This window comes from Erpetoichthys calabaricus, chromosome 6, assembly GCF_900747795.2.
Source record: "Erpetoichthys calabaricus chromosome 6, fErpCal1.3, whole genome shotgun sequence".
In the NCBI taxonomy this organism is placed as follows: domain Eukaryota; kingdom Metazoa; phylum Chordata; class Cladistia; order Polypteriformes; family Polypteridae; genus Erpetoichthys; species Erpetoichthys calabaricus.
The window spans coordinates 206,457,583-206,474,328 of record NC_041399.2 but is presented as its reverse complement, the minus strand read 5'-3'; the positions used below and the strand labels follow the sequence as shown (position 1 = coordinate 206,474,328).

At 37.6% G+C, this 16,746-nt stretch overlaps 2 protein-coding genes across 8 annotated transcripts in view; both read right to left on the bottom strand.

Annotated features, from left to right (window-relative positions):
• Window positions 1-6,537, bottom strand: part of LOC114653829 (uncharacterized) — a 192,674-nt gene extending 186,137 nt beyond the window's left edge. For all 7 annotated transcript variants that reach the window (XM_051928977.1, XM_051928978.1, XM_051928976.1 and 4 more), the window contains exon 1: window positions 6,491-6,537. The gene's annotated coding sequence lies outside the window, so the exon portion shown is untranslated. The remainder of the gene's footprint in view (window positions 1-6,490) is intronic.
• LOC114653822 (aerolysin-like protein) overlaps window positions 1-16,746 on the bottom strand; it is a 989,661-nt gene that overhangs the window by 816,549 nt on the left and 156,366 nt on the right. The window lies entirely within an intron of this gene.

Here is a 16,746-nt window from a genome sequence, read left to right as displayed (position 1 = left end):
ATTGGCAATTCTAAATTGTCCCTGGTGTGTGTGGGTGTGTGCGCCCTGCGGTGGGCTGGCACCTTGCCCGGGGTTTGTTTCCTGCCTTGTGCCCTGCGTTGGCAGGGATTGGCTCCTGTATTTAGGATATAGCGGGTTGGATAATGTATAGATGGACATTTGTATGCATAGCCCCATTTGCCTGTTTTCGTTTTTTTTCTTTCTTCAGTAATATTTCAGCAAACCCGGAGCTTGTCAGTTCAAATCCTGGTACTGACACCACTGTATGACCCTGAGGAAGTCACTTCACCTGCCCGTGCTGCAAAAAACAAAAGTAATGTAACAAATTGTACCTCAGATGTTGCAAGTTGCTGGAATAAAGGCATAAGTCAAATAGATAAATATGTATTATACACATAGGAAGTATTCATTTATTTTCAGTTAAGTCATCTGCAGCAAACCTTTATAAATGAGGGTTTCTCCTTTTTAGATAGTGCAAACTGTTTCTTCTTCATTGAGGTTTTCTCTTGGAGAGCTTTTTTCATTTCATTGAAAATTAAAGCATCAGCTGCCAAAATATGTAGCTTTCTTATTAATTTTTCAACATTGTGTAAAATAACTTTATAAAGTAACATAAAAGGTTTAAATACTGGTTATCCTTTTACACTAAAATATTACTAAAGAGATACAAAAAAAAGTAAAATGCATATGTTGTTTTTCTTTAAGGAAATTAAATATTACTGAAGAAAGAAAAAAAAAAAAACTAAAACAGCCAAATGGGGCTATGCATACGAACTTAAAAGGTTTAAATAAAAAAGAAATATATACCTTTATTTTTACTTCCTTAACTTGTGGAGGGTGTATCCTGTAGCAAAGCCCTAACTTTTTTCGTGAAAGCCCGTTTCAGTCAATAAGTCTTAAAAACAGGTGTAAAGATATTGACAATAAGCTACGCAAACCCACCAAGACATGGAATCGTTTAAATCAAGGCGCTGCGCTACCTTCTTCCAGATCGGCCCCAAGGCGTTCATATTTTTCCAAAGCAGTTCTGGTCTCCATCGGCATCTGTAGCTGAGTCGAAAAACACCATCCCATACTATTAGTTAACGATTAACACATTTCTATATGTATTGTAAGCATACAATACAACTGATAATATGTTGCGCTTATTTATCTGGTGTACAGATATTTTTGCGTGTTTAACGGCTGAAATCCAATGTGGTTTGTGCCCTTCAGAATGAAAACAGTTTGCATTTACCTTTTTAATAAAAGGCGAGCTTTTAAGCCTGAGAAATCACCCCGTAAATGCACAGGTTTAATTGCACATATGTTAATATGTATGCTTACACACTGTTTCTTCTTCATTGAGGTTTTCTCTAGCATGTAGATCGGGGTAATTACATTCACGGCATTCGTAGTCTGAATCACAATCTGATTGTATGGGTGGTTACCTACCAGGTAACGCTTATGGTTGGCCAGCAAGTCAGCTAACATCAGCCACGGTGCCTTCAGTTGTGAGAAGCAGATCATAGAATGGTTGAAAATAGTTTACTGTCAAATAATGCAAAGAGTACGCGACACGTGTTTCGCCCTAATTCTTGGCTCATCAGGCGTACACACTCACTGCACTCCGTTACGGGAATCGAACCTTGGACGTCAGCGCTAGAGGGGCTTTGCAGCGGTGAAGTATTGCTTTTAAATTTTAATTAAGAAGAAAAGAAAACCTTTTTAAATTGAGGTAAAATATACCAATAACAATTTGTTAAGGATCTGTTTTTTTGTGAAGCTGCCTTTACACAGTCTGTCCGCTGTTTTATAAACGAACGCCATATAAGGCCATCCTTTCTCCTTCACAGTCAGTTCACGTGATTACGTGTGAGGCGTGATGACGCGATACGCAACCCCCGCAACCCCGCCTCTCACGGCCAGCGAGCTGCAGTCCATTACTGTATATGGACAAAAAAGAGGTTCCAGTTATGATCGTTACGCGTAGAATTTCGAAATGAAACCTGCCTAACTTTTGTAAGTAAGCTGTAAGGAATGAGCCTGCCAAATTTCAGCCCTCCTTCTACACGGGAAGTTGGAGAATTAGTGATGAGTGAGTCAGTCAGTCAGTCAGTCAGTGAGTGAGTGAGTGAGGGCTTTGCCTTTTATCAGTATAGATAATCGTAGTACAGTGTTTTGCCATTAAAACGCTGTATAGAATACCATGATACCATGTTGCAGTGTTTTTCTTTCTTCCATCAAAGATGGTCGAGTTGTTGTATTCACAGCAACACCTGCTTCCAACCCCAAGCCCCCATGGATTTCTAGAACATGCCGATTCAGTTGTGTACAGTTTATTGGGCTGATTAATATATGATAACTCAGAGGTGGCTCCAACTTTCATATGACACCACATTCCATTTTCTATATTTCAAAATTATAATTATTTTTTTAAAACATTTTTGAATCTCACAGAAAGGAAGCAGCAGACAGCAGGCACAGATTTCTATGGGTAACCTCCAGCTGTGGAAGTGAGTGTCCCCCTCCAGTGGATGGGATAGAAGGCCCAGACATGAAAGTAATTTAAAACACTCCTTACAACCTTTTAAGATACACTTTGAAGAATCTTAGCTGGCTGGTCATAATTTTATAAAATGAAATTTTTCATTTTCCCTTGGGGACAAATAAAGTATAATCTAATCTAATCCACACTATATAAATACACTATATGGACAAAAGTATTGGGACATATCTTGTAACTATTGAATTTTCAATTTTTATTGAAATTTCAATCAGACCCACAGCCAAAGGTGTATAAAATCAAGCACCTAGCCATGCAGTCTCCATTTACAAATATTTGGGAAACAAAAGGGGTTGTTCTGAAGAGCTCAGTGACTTCAAGCGTGGTACTGTGATGGGATGCCACCTTTACAATATGACTGTGTGTGAAATTTCATCCCTGCTGGATCTCTGGAGAGATCTTAAAATGGCTGTGCACCGACGCTTCCCATCCAACCTGAGGGAGCTTGAGAGGTGATGCAAAGAGGAATGGGCGAAACTGGCCAAGGATAGGCCAGTGATGCCAAGCTTGTGGCATCATATTCAAAAAGACTTGAGGCTGTAATTGCTGCCAAAGGGGCATCGACAAAGTATTGAGCAAAGGCTGTGAATACTTATATATATATATATATATTAAGTATATATGGCTTTAACTAGATAGGTTTAGATATATGCATCATTTCAGATACATCCATTCATATATACTGTATGTATTGGTTGTGATACGAGGGACATTCAAAAAGTTTCCTCACTTTAATATTTTCGTTGGAAACTCTATTTATTAAGAATTTCAGAAACAAATTACATCACTTGCCTACATAGTCACCTTCATTTGCAATGCAATTTTCCCACCGTCGTACCAACTTTTTAATGCCCAATTACTACTCCTCCCACCTTCACCGTTTCCAACGAAAATATAAACCAGTCTATCTCAACGGATTTATATACTGTATATCCGAACCACTGTGTATATACATATATAAACCAGCGATTTTCAACCTTTTTCATCTCATGGCACATATAAACTAATACGTAAAATTCTGTTGCACACCAATATATATATACAGTATATATATATATATATATATATATATATATATATATATATATATATATATATATATATATATATACAGTGGAACCTCTAGATACGAGTTTAATTCGTTCCAGCACTGAGCTTGTATAGCGAATTTCTCGTATCTAGAACAAACTTCCCCATTGAAAATAATGGAAATCCAGTTAATCCGTTCTGCACCCCAAATATATTAACATAAAAATCAATTTTCCTAACAAATAACACTGATAAATTATATATACTGTAGTCTACCTTTAATAAATAACACTGGTAAATAATATAACTGATTATTAAAAGAATCAAAACAGGTGTCCAAAGTGCAGTAGAGCATTCAATAAATCTTTAAATAAATAATCCTTAAAACAGTTGTGAAGTGGAGGTTTAAAATACACAAGAATAACAATCCTTTAACACGAGGTTAAAACGTCAAAAGGATGCCGTCTTTAAAAAACAGATGACAATCGCCGGTGCTTCTTCTCTGTTAGCATCTCACCTGCCGGCTCTGCAACAGGCGAGACACTCTTAATGCAGCTGACCTTCTCTACACCGTCCTGCTTCAGCTGTTTGGCTCGCCTGTTCAGCTCACTGTTCAGCTACACGCGAGCCTGCAGTCACTCACTCGCCCTGCCCGCCCGCCCGCCTGCGCTCGCACTCGCTCGCGCTCTCTCTCTCTCTCTCTCTCTCTCTTTTCTTTTACTTTTTCTCCCCCTTAACCGGCTCGCGCTTCTCTATATATGCGGGGAGGACATGGCAGCTGCAGCCCATCAGCCACAGGAACAATCATGGATGTGGGCAGTTTCCCACCTGTGCACTTAAGTGAGAAACGCAGACACCGCAGATCGCGGCTCGCAACTGCTACCATGCCCCCTTGCTAAGCCGCGAGCTATACCCACAGCCTGGCTCGTGGCTCGTTACGCGAACCAATGCTCGTATTTAGATCTGAATTTTTCACTCATACTTTCCTCGTATTTTGAATTTCTCGTATACAGAGGTGATCGTATCTCGAGGTTCCACTGTATATATATATATATATATATATATATATATATATATATATTTATAATTGACTTACAAAAAAAATAATAACTGCTTAACCTCTTTGCTCCAAAATTGCTTTTTAAAAAATCTTTTTGATATTATTTACTTATGACAGTTTAAAATGTAAAATGTAGTACTCAAAATTATCAGGTTCCATATCTAGCAGTAAGAGATGGTACAAGGGTAAGATTGTTGCTTTGCAGTTAAACAATCACGGGTTAGCGACCTCGGATTTCCCTTTTTTTTTGCAAAGTAAGGAAAGCACTGTATAAATGTAAGGCATCATCATCATCATCATTATTATTATTATTATTATTATTATATGTGTGTATGTATGATCAAATTCAGCAGCGGCGCAGTGGGGTAATAAATAAGGACACTAGATGTGCTCGACAATAAGAAGCATTAATTGGAATGATTCCAGAGCACAGTGACCACATAATACAAAGGTAGTAAAATAATGATATATAAATCATATAAAATGGAATGAAATTTGCGTCATAGACTTCTTTTGTGTCGTATTTCTTTAAAGAAGTCTTTAGTTTATTTGCTTTAAAAATCTTACGGCACACCTATATTGTTGAAAATCCCTAATCAATGAATATATATTTGAACAGGTGTGATGAAAATATCTACTGTATGCCTCGTGGTGCACCTGCACCAAATTAGAAGGGACACTGAATTCTCGAGATACAGATATCTTCATACACCTGTTCAGATATTCATTGGTTTAGATCAGCAATTTTCAACGGTTCAAAAGTGTGCTGTAAGAGTTTTTTGAAACAAATTAAAGACTTCTTTAAAGAAATACGATGCAAATTCTATACCATTTTATATGATTTCTATATCATTATTTTAATGACATACATATATGTGAAATATAATGCAGTAAATGTATAATTTCTTGTATTTATTACCATTTTACATGTATAATAATAGTAATAATAATTCCTTACATTTATATAGCTCTTTTCTTACTTTTCAAAGCACTTTGAAAAAAAAAAAAGACAAGGAAGCTCGAGATACTGGACGCACACGTATATATCTCAGCTGATGTATGTATCTGAATGGATGTATTCAAACCAATGTATATATCTGAACCAATATATATATACGAATGGATGTATTAAAACCAACGCATATATTCAAACCAATGTATCTGAACCGATATATATATCTGAACCAATTTATGTATTTATGAACTAATCTTTTTTTCCTGAATGGCACACATATATAGAGTTATACAATATTTACTTTTTTTGTATTTTATTAAATTAATGTTCAAAGCATAATAACATACTTTAAATTTTTCAAAAAAAGATACAAACCCAGATAAGTTCCCATTCATTTTGTAATTTGGAATTCTTGCTGAAGAATGGAAAGTGCAGGTTAAAATAACAAATTTCATATAAAGACTTACCCTTTGTATCTGATTGAAGAACACTGTTGTATAATGATTTTTAGTTCGACCTTTCAGGGGTTTTAAAAATAAAATATATTTTAAAGCAAATATTTTTTTTATCTTTTATAATAATTTTTTATATAGTTTCATATACCGGAATAACTTCTCAAAAGACAGAAGAGCATAGCAAAACACCTATAGGACACTTCCCACCCTATTCTGAGACAATGATTAAAAAAAACACTAATTAAAATTAAAAAGAAAATGCATTTGTAAAATGAACAGGACAGTGGAAGCTTAAATTGATTGGTCACAAGTGAAGAATTTACTAGTAGAGGCATAAGTAATGTTGACCACTCTCTTTGTTCTGGTGTGTTACAATTCAAAATTTGGTTACACCGCAGAATAATAAACAAAGACAAACTTAACTGTTAAACACTCAGGACACAAACCTGGAGAAGATTCAGCTTCATAGGTGCAGTAGTTGAAGGAGGTTCTCAGATAGAAGTGACAGTTCTGTTCACTCTGCTGTGTTTTATAGTCATCCTGTGGCTACATTTTCTCTCCTCCCCTTTTGCTATTATTGAGTTTGTGGTAAGTGAAACATTGCTTATGAATGACACTTACTGTATGAGTCTGCTCTCTTGTTTAGTACTTTTTAAAATGTGTCATAATTCCTCTTTTAATGAAACTTTTTGGTGGAACTCCTTCTAAAAATGTTTGTTTTTTTATGCCGGTCATTCTATTCATGTCCCCAACTTTTTTCACAGTGACAAAAATGATTAGTCAGTTTGCTGGAGAATGCACAAATAAAAAAAGTTGTAAATGTGGGTAGTTTCTAGCTACAGCTGAATAATATGATCAAGCTCAGCTTATATATAAGTATTCAGAATATACATAACTATATATACAGTATATATACATATGATAAATAAATAAATAAAGACCACCAGAGGGCACTCCAGCCACCCAACCTCGACACAGACATTTTATTTTCAAGGGGAAACACTTTTCTTTCATTCCCACTACAGCACAGTACCATAAACAGCACATAACCCCTTCTTTTCCTTTCCTTTCTTTTCTTTTTGCTTTCTTCTTCCTCTTCTTTCCACCTCCACTCCTCCTCTTCTTCCCAACTCTGGCTTCCCAAATGACGTAAGTGCTGCACCTGGGAGCACTTCAGGTGGCTCATCAGTGTTATCTGGAAGTACTCCCAGATTTGGTTTCAATCCAAAGTAGGGCTCTGCAGCTCCCCCTGGTAGCCCCCATGGAACCCAACAAGACTGTAGCAAACTCCCAATCCCAGCGTGCCCTATGGGAATCTGTGGAGCCATATATGTTGTTATGGACTGCTTAAACAAATGGGCATCCCACCCAGGAAGACAGTGTGATGCAAGGACAGGGGGAGACATCTTGTCAGGAATATATGCTTCCCTGATATGCCAGGTGGCAGGATTCATGGTTGATGCTACCTGCATGCTGGGAGCTGTAGTCCCATAGGGTACCTTGTCAGGTTCTGTGGATGCTGCCAGGGGGTGCTGCAAGGATCCATGATCCCTTCTTTGTGGGGCTTCCATTTGACATAGAAGTACTTCCAAATGGCTATGTCCTAGCACTCCCAAGTCCAATATTAAAGAAGCCGCTCTTTTATTAAGCAATACAATACAATACAATACAATTTATTTTTGTATAGCCCAAAATCACACAGGAAGTGCCGCAATGGGCTTTAACAGGCCCTGCCTCTTGACAGCCCCCCAGCCTTGACTCTCTAAGAAGACAAAGAAAAACTCCCAAAAAAACCTTGTAGGGAAAAATGGAAGAAACCTTGGGAAAGGCAGTTCAAAGAGAGACCCCTTTCCAGGTAGGTTGGGCGTGCAGTGGGTGTCAAAAGAAGGGGGTCAATACAATACAATGCAGTACACAGAACAGAACAATTTCTCAATATAGTAAAAAAAAATATATAAATTTTAGAAATACAGAGCAGAATTTAACAGTAGATGATATATCCCATAATAAGATTTGGATTTGTGTAGAGTCTTGGAGACCACATCCTTCAAGCTGCCTCCCCCATTTGGCCATTCCACGGCTGAAACAGTTCTGGGCCAGCCAATCCGATGAAAGGACCCCTCTTTCCCACGATTCCTGCGATCCTCCATCTGGGATGACTTTTCCTTAGGCAGGCAAAACAACTTGACATGTGGGCCATGGCACCAAGTGCCACATTTGAGTACCAAGAAGAAAAACAGAATAAGTGAGGGTTATTATACAATTATAACTGTCATGTTACTTATGTTTAAGTGCTAATGACTAACAACAAAGATGCAGTCTGTACAGTTAATCAGCAGCTCTAGTCAGGATATGCTAAACTGAAGTAGTGAGTCTTCAGCCGGGATTTAAAAGCTGAGACCGAAGGGGCATCTCTTATAGTAGCAGGCAGACCATTCCACAGTTTAGGGGCCCTGTAACTAAAAGCTTGACCTCCCACTGTTATTTTATTAATCCTTGGAATCATAAGCAGACCGGCATCTTGAGATCTTAATGTGCGCTCAGGTTTGTAAGTCATGATAAGTTCAGACAAGTAAGCCGGACCTCGACCATTTAATGCTTTATATGTTAAAAGTAGGATTTTGAAATCTGCCCTAAACTTAACCGGGAGCCAGTGTAAGGATTTAAGAACTGGAGTTATGTGTTCGTATTTTCTTGTTCTTGTAATAATTCTTGCAGCCGCATTTTGGATTAACTGGAGGCTGTATAAAGAACAGTTTGAACATCCAGTGAACACCGCATTGCAGTAGTCAATCCTACTAGAGATAAATGCATGAATTAGTTTCTCAGAATCCTGTTTATTTAAAAAGCGCCTTAATTTCCTAACATTCTTAAGATGGAAGAAACATGTTTTGGACAACTTTGTAATATGCTCTTTAAATGACATGCTAGAGTCAAAGATAACTCCTAGATTGCGGGCTGATTCAGTAAAATTGACTGGGATTCCAACTGAGTTAAATGATGACAAAATATTATTGTGATCAGCATCATTCCCTCCAACAATTAACATCTCTGTTTTATCTGTATTTAAAGACAAGTAGTTCTCATTCATCCACTCCTTTAATTCGCTAACACAACTAATTAAAGACAACATTGGAGAAACTTCATTTGATTTAAATGAAAGGTATAACTGGGTGTCATCTGCATACAAGTGAAAATTAACATTATGTTTCCTAATGAGAGATCCCAGTGGAAGCATGTACAGTGAAAACAGTAAAGGTCCCAGTACTGAGCCCTGCGGGACACCATATTGAACTTCTGTGTATAATGATGGAGTACTGTCAGCACATTTCTGTACATATTGGAATCGATTTGATAAGTAAGAACTAAACCAAGCGAGCATGGTGCCTGTAAGCCCAACATCATTTTCTAGCCTGTGCAGTAAAATAGAATGGTCGATGGTGTCAAATGCTGCACTTAAGTCCAACAACATAATTACAGTGGAGTTTCCTTCATCAGAGGATATCAGAATGTCATTTACAACCCGTGTTAGTGCTGTTTCTGTACTATGACCAGTGCGAAAACCAGACTGGAATTTCTCAAATAAATTGTAATGCGTGAGGTGTGTCTGAAGCTGACTGGCAGCGTAAGCAGTGCCCACTGTCTCTCCATTATGTTTACATCACTTGATTAATCCAAGAGACTCTATTGACTGCACTACTTCAAATCCATAAAATTAGAATCAGGTGTTCCATATGAGATGCTAAAGATCAGAACCTCCTTGGAGAGTATGAAGATGGACCGGACTGTCCACTATGACTCCTACATCCTTCTCACAAGCTGTACTCTTGATTTTCTGACCACCCATTGTGTATTCAAACCCAACATTTTCATTCCTATGTGTAATACTTTACATTTACTGACATTAAATTTCATCTGCCACAAATCTGCCCAAGCCTGTCTGCTATCCAAGTCCTTCTGTAATAATATAAAAGATTCCAAATTATCTGCTAATCCACCTACCTTGGTATAGCTTGTTACTTATATTCCTATCTAAATCATGTATTTATATTATCTAGCACTGACCCCTGTGGAACACCACTCTTAACATCGGCCAATTCTGAAGAGGTTCCCCACACCATCACCCACTGCTTCCTGTGTCTGAGCCAATTCTGCACCCATCTAAAAACGTCACCCTGAACTCCCACTTCTTTTAATTTGATGCCCAACCTCTCATGTGGCATCTTATCAAATGCTTCTGGAAGTCAAGATAAATAATATCATGTGCTCCACTTTGATCATATCCTTTTGTTGCTTCCTCATAGAATTCTAGCATGTTAGTAAATCACGACCTCCCTCTTCTGAACCCATGATGACTGTTCAGAAAAACTCCTGTCCTTGCCAGATGTTGCTCAATCTTATCCTTAATAATTCCTTCCATTAATTTTCCTGTGATACACGTTAAGCTTACTGGTGTATAGTTGTATGGTGTAACAATAGTCACATTGTTTATATAATGGAATGATATTTGCCATTTTCCAGTCCTTTGAAATTTCTCCAGTGTGCAGTGACTTCCTAAAAATATGTATCAAGGTTTTATATCTGTACTTGCTAGCCTCCTTAAGAACTTAAGGGTAAATATTATCTGGTCCTGGTGATTTGTTTGACAGTAATCATGAAAAATTCAACCTCAAGATTTTGATGAATCTTGACATTTTAGACCTCACTTTCTTTCTCGTATACGAAGTATAGAGAAAGTATAATAATCATGAAGAAATTCGCCCTTGAGATTTTCATGAATCTTCCCGTTTTAGACCTCCCTGAATCCGAAAATACAGTTTTTTGGAATTCTGTGTGTGTGTGTGTGTGCATGTGTGTGTGTAAACATACTCAAAAAAGCAACGAGATAGATGGATGAAATTCGGCATGTGGTTGTTACACCAAAATTGTAAATCTGTATTAACTTTTGGGCCAAATCCATCAACCAGAAGTGGTACTTTACCTGAACACATACTCAATTTTTTTTATTCATGGAGCTGTAGAGTCTGATTTATTCAACTTTACTTTTATAGTAATTGTTCAATATATTATTAATTTGATTTGATTTGTTGTTGATGGTTCTTTAATGTACATAATACAAATATATAATCATTCTTTTGTGGTTTACTCCTCAAATATCCATCCCCATTTTTGAATATATGAGAAAGTCTAGGGGAGACCATTCCCAATTTTTTAATAATGTTGCCTTTTCTTAAATGATTGCCTATGTTTTGACCTTCTGTTTTTTTCTGACTTTTTTAATTTTACATTGAAAACATATTTTGAATTTTTTTGACTTGCTTGAAGTGTCTCCTTTTCGGGTAGAGGCTAATCTTAATCTGCACTTTCTTTGTGCCTCTGCTCTCCATTCTCATGGCTTAGTCTTTGTATTACATAGACTGTGCATCACCATAACCTGTTAGCCACAATGTGTGAGTGACATTCACACTGAGTAAGCAGTTGTTTATGATAGCATGGAAGAAATGCATCAAAATCTGTTTTTAAAATTTGTGTGCCATGAAAGGTATTTTTGAGAAGTAATGTAACATTTCCAAGACATGTTATTAACTTTAAAATGAACTCTGCTTTAAGCAAACAGAGTAAGCAAGTAAATAAGTAAGCAAGTAAAGAGTGTAGCACTCTGTTAGGATTAACACTAATAATGCTGCCTCTTGTCACAGATACTCCCAGATCTTGTATTATTTAGTTAATGTTAAGCTTCATCTGGAGGAAGCACATGCTCAGGAGAAAAACACAGCAAAAGGCAGAGTAGTAGGTAGGGGGATAATTTGGCAAAAATACATATAAGGGTCTGAAAACTAAAAATAACTCACTACATACAGACAGGGCTGAAAGGTATCAGTACTCTTGCATTTTATTTAATTAATGCACCATTTTTCCTGAAAAGTCTTAAAAATCTAAAATATTTTCTTGCCCACACACACACATTTCTTTGGTTTGTAATGGAATAAAGCAAAAAAAAAAAGCATTGAAACAACTCAGTTCTTGCTTATTCTAAAATAGACATTGAAAAATGACTGGGACAAAATTATTGGACCCTTCAGAAGTTAAAAGAAATATTTGTCTTGTATTGCTCTTTCAAGCTAACTAATATCTTACCACTGTTGTCTTCAATGGGTTCGCTTCCCGGGTCCTCCCTGCGTGAAGTTTGCATATTCTCCCCGTGTCTGCGTGGGTTTCCTCCCACAGTCCAAAGACATGCTAGTTAGGTGGATTGGTGATTCTAAATTGGCCCTAGTGTGTGCTTGGTGTGTTTGTGTGTGTCCTGCGGTGGGTTGGCACCCTGCCCGGGATTGGTTCCTTCCTTGTGCCCTGTGTTGGTTGGGATTGGCTCCAGCAGACCCCCGTGACCCTGTGTTCGGATTCAGCGGGTTGGAAAATGGATGGATGTTGTCTTCAATCTTGAAATCAGTCATTCAGCCAGTTTAAATGGAGTAAAGAGCTCTCTCAGCTGTTTTGTGTCACACTAAACATGGCAATGAGAAGGTAAACTATAGAAATACAAAGAGCTTGATGTTCCTGTGACCACTGATGACAATATTATCAAGAAGTTTAAGGTCCACGCCACTATTGTCAACTTCCCTGGAAATGGAATCAAGAGGAAAACGGATCTAAGATTGGAGAGAAACAGGAGAAAGGAAAACCTGGTCAATGCTGCTTTCAACTTCAAGGTACAACAGTTTCAGGAACACAGTAAGTGAAAGAGTAGCAATATTTTCAGCCTAGTTTTTTAAAACATTAACATTATAACAATTACTCCATAACAGTCTAAAAAGAGAAGTGAAAGGTCCTAACATTATTTTTTTTCAATATTCCTGTTTATAGACTACAGCTCAGAGATTTAACATCATCATACCTTTAAACCTGGCCACCAAACTCCTTAAGCAGCATGCTCTATAACTAGGATTTTGGACTTTTTAACAAACAGACCACATTTGCCGACTAGCAGCATCACATCCTCCATACTGCTGACCATTAATATAAAAACACCACAGAATAGTGCACTGAGCCCCCATCTGTACTCTTTGTTCACCTATGACCGTGTGGCCGAACACAGCTCCAACTCTATCATTGAGTCTACTGAAGACACCAGTGTCATAGCCCTGACCACCACAAATGATGACACAGCTTAGAAAAAGACTGATTTATGTGCTGACTCCATTTGACTAGGACACCAATCTCACCCATAATGTCAGAAAAACCAAGGAGCTGGTGATATGCTTCAGGAACCAGAAAGCAGACCTCACTGTTAGAAGGGTGAGCAGCTTTAATTTTCTTGAAGTGACTATCACCAATGAAACGAAGAGGGTACAGTACATTTCATAAAGCTCATCTTCCTCAGTCATCTGAAGACAGCTTGCATTTGTTCATCTGTTCCCTTGAACTTTTACAGGTCCTCAGTAGCATTGATCCTAACTGGTTGCATCAAATCCTGGTTTGGCACCTGCTTGGCTCAAGAATGTTAATTGCTGCAGCTAGTGATTAAGTGGCACGGAGTAATATCGGCTTACAACTAAGATAAATAAATAAGATGCTGCAGATGTTCTATCAGACAGTTGTGGCGAGCGCCCTCTTCTACGTGGTGGTGTGCTGGGGAGGCAGCATTAAGAGGAAAGACGCCTCACACCTGGACAAACTGGTGAGGAAGGCAGGCTCTATTGTTGGCGTGGAGCTGGACAGTTTAACATCTGTGGCAGAGCGAAGGGCGCTCAGCAGGCTCCTATCAATTATGGAGAATCCACTGCATCCACTAAACAGTGTCATCTCCAGACAGAAGAGCAGCTTCAGTGACAGACTGCTGTCACCGTCCTGCTCCACTGACAGATTGAGGAGATCGTTCCTCCCCCAAACTATGCGACTCTTTAATTCCATCCGGAGGGGTAAACGTTAACATTTAACATTATACATAGTTATTGTCTGTTTTTCACCTGCATTATTATCATTCTTTAATTTAATATTATTTATTGTATCAGTATGCTGCTGGTGGAAAATGTGAATTTCCCATTGGGATTAATAAAGTATCTATCTATCTATCTATCTATCTATCTATCTATCTATCTATCTATCTATCTATCTATCTATCTATCTATCTATCTATCTATCTATCTATCTATCTATCTATCTATCTATCTATCTATCGTTCATATAGAATGGGAAGGCAAACTTTATTGTTAAAGACATTAGCTATCCAGTAGAGTCATTATTCTCATTCCTTTCCTTCTGGCAAACACATCAGGACCATTATTACTCAGATTCAGATTCAAATGCATAAATTGTAAAGTTGGTAACCAGAAAATAATAGGAAGAAATATTGTAGCTAAAAGAAAAACATTTTTTGTAAGTATATATCAGTCCTTCCCAACATTTGTGGTGTCACGAACCGATTTTTCACATGCTAGTGTATTCACAACCCACCTTGAATTTAGCATTGTCATCAAAGCGGGAATTGCGAGATGTGTGGGGGGCATCGTCACACGATCGCCAGAGCACCAAAGTGTAAGATGAATCAAACACGATCATCTGTGTTTTTCCACTCAGAGCATTAGTTGAATCAAGCGCAATTGTCAGTGCTTGACCTTCTTAGTGAAATGAGCAAGATTGTCAAAGATGGGGTTGGGAAGGTTGGCCAGGATTGACCACTATCCACCTGCATTGTGAATTGAGCACAAATATTGGACTGGGACGATGAGGTTTCATCTAGGGTTTTACTTACTTACTTACTTTTATGTCTTATGTATTACTTTTATGTTTTTCCTGTTTCCAATCCCCCACATTTCATATTGAAATCAGGGCTTTCAATTGGCCAGACCATAACCCTCTTTTTCTTCTGTTTGAACCATTCCTTGGTGAATTTTTTATTGAGCTTCAGATCATTAGCATGTTAAAAGGTCCATGCTTGGTTTAACTTTAACTTTCAGACAGATGGCCTCACATTCTCCTCAAGAATTCATAGCTGACCTGATGACTGCAAGCTGCCCACACCCTGAAACAGCAAAGTAACAACAAACCAGAATATTTACACTGCCATGATTCACATTTGTTATGAGGTTCTTTTCCTGAAATGTTCTCTTCAGTTAGCACCAAACATGTTCACTGTTACTGTTTCCAAACAACTCTATCTTTGCTTCATTGATCCAGAGCATATTGATACAGAAGGACTGGACTATGCCTAGATGTTCAATGGCTAACCATAGTCATGCTCTAGTGTTATTTTGGACAGCAGAGAACATTTTCCTGGCACACCTCACATGTAGGTCACATTTGTGCAGTCTCTTTCTGATTGTTGATGAATGCACTTTGGCACCAGTTTTTGCAAGAGTTAACTTTATATACTATTATGAAATGCTGGGGTTCTTGGGTTCTTCTTTTACTATGAAATGGTCAGGTCTTGCTGGGCCAGACAGTTCTTAACAAATTAGCAGTCATTTGAAATCTACTGCACTTGTAGATGATTTTTTTAACAGTGTAATAATTGACTTCAGATAATTTGGTGATCTTTTTGAATTCCTTGCCAGACTCATCGGTATCCACTACCTTCTTTCTGAGGGCCTTAGTGAGCTCTTTTCATAAAAGGACACTGCCCAAAATTGGACATTTCATGGGTAGAGCCTTACCTGGTCCTCAAAAGGGTGAAGAAGCTGAAGTATTGGGTTCAGCTGCCACCACCTACCTCTGCGTATACAGTGATGATTGCCATCATGTTTTGGGGACTTTGTGCTCCCACAAGGACAAGGTGCTGGCAGCCACTTGCTGGTCTTTGTCTGTGGAAAAGAGACAGCTGAATTGAGAAGATTGTAATTGTAACAGGTGGACACACATTGGGAAAGGCACAAGAAACGACAGAAGTGCGGGGTGAAATTGATTAGGAATGTGGAGGTGTAGAGCGGTACTGACAAGTGAAGTTGGAAGATACACATAAGAGCTTATGTGAAAAAGATAACCTAAGACAGCAGAGCTACTAATGAAAGTCGATATATATATTATATAAAAAAATCCTGGGATGAGACAAGACTTTTTAGCCTGGGACAAGACTTGACTTTTTCAGAGAGATACTTTCAAATCCCATGAGACGAGACTTTGTGCCAAGAGATTTAACCTTCCTCTTATGTTAGCTTTCTGTTACTATCTCTTATGTTAACGGGTCGGTTTTGACCCGTGTCTTTAATCAGCCATATTACCCTCAAAACAATTATTTATCATCCAATTTTTTCCCTTACCTCTTGGTTACTTTGTTACGCTTCCTTGTCCATTAAAATAATGTTTTTAATTTTTTGCTGTGACCTCATGAGCTTTTACTTTAACAGCATACCTCTCGTTTTTCAATTTTAAAAAATGATTAAATGAACCTCAAGAGAATTATTTAAATAAATAAAAGGTTGTTATGTTACCTGACTATTACTGAGGGGTATTAGAACACATCTTTTAAATAAATTTGTTATATATATATTTTTATTATAATATTAATTACTATAGTAACATCTATGGTGTTACGGGTCAAATTTGACCCATATATACAGTATTTATTTCAAAGAAAAAGGCAAAAAAGTATTTTCAAAAATAACTTTAATATAAATGGAAAGCTAAACAAGTAAATCTCAAAATGTGGATTTGCAAGGTCAAACAAACAATGAACAATCAAGCAAATCAAACCAATAGAAATGAG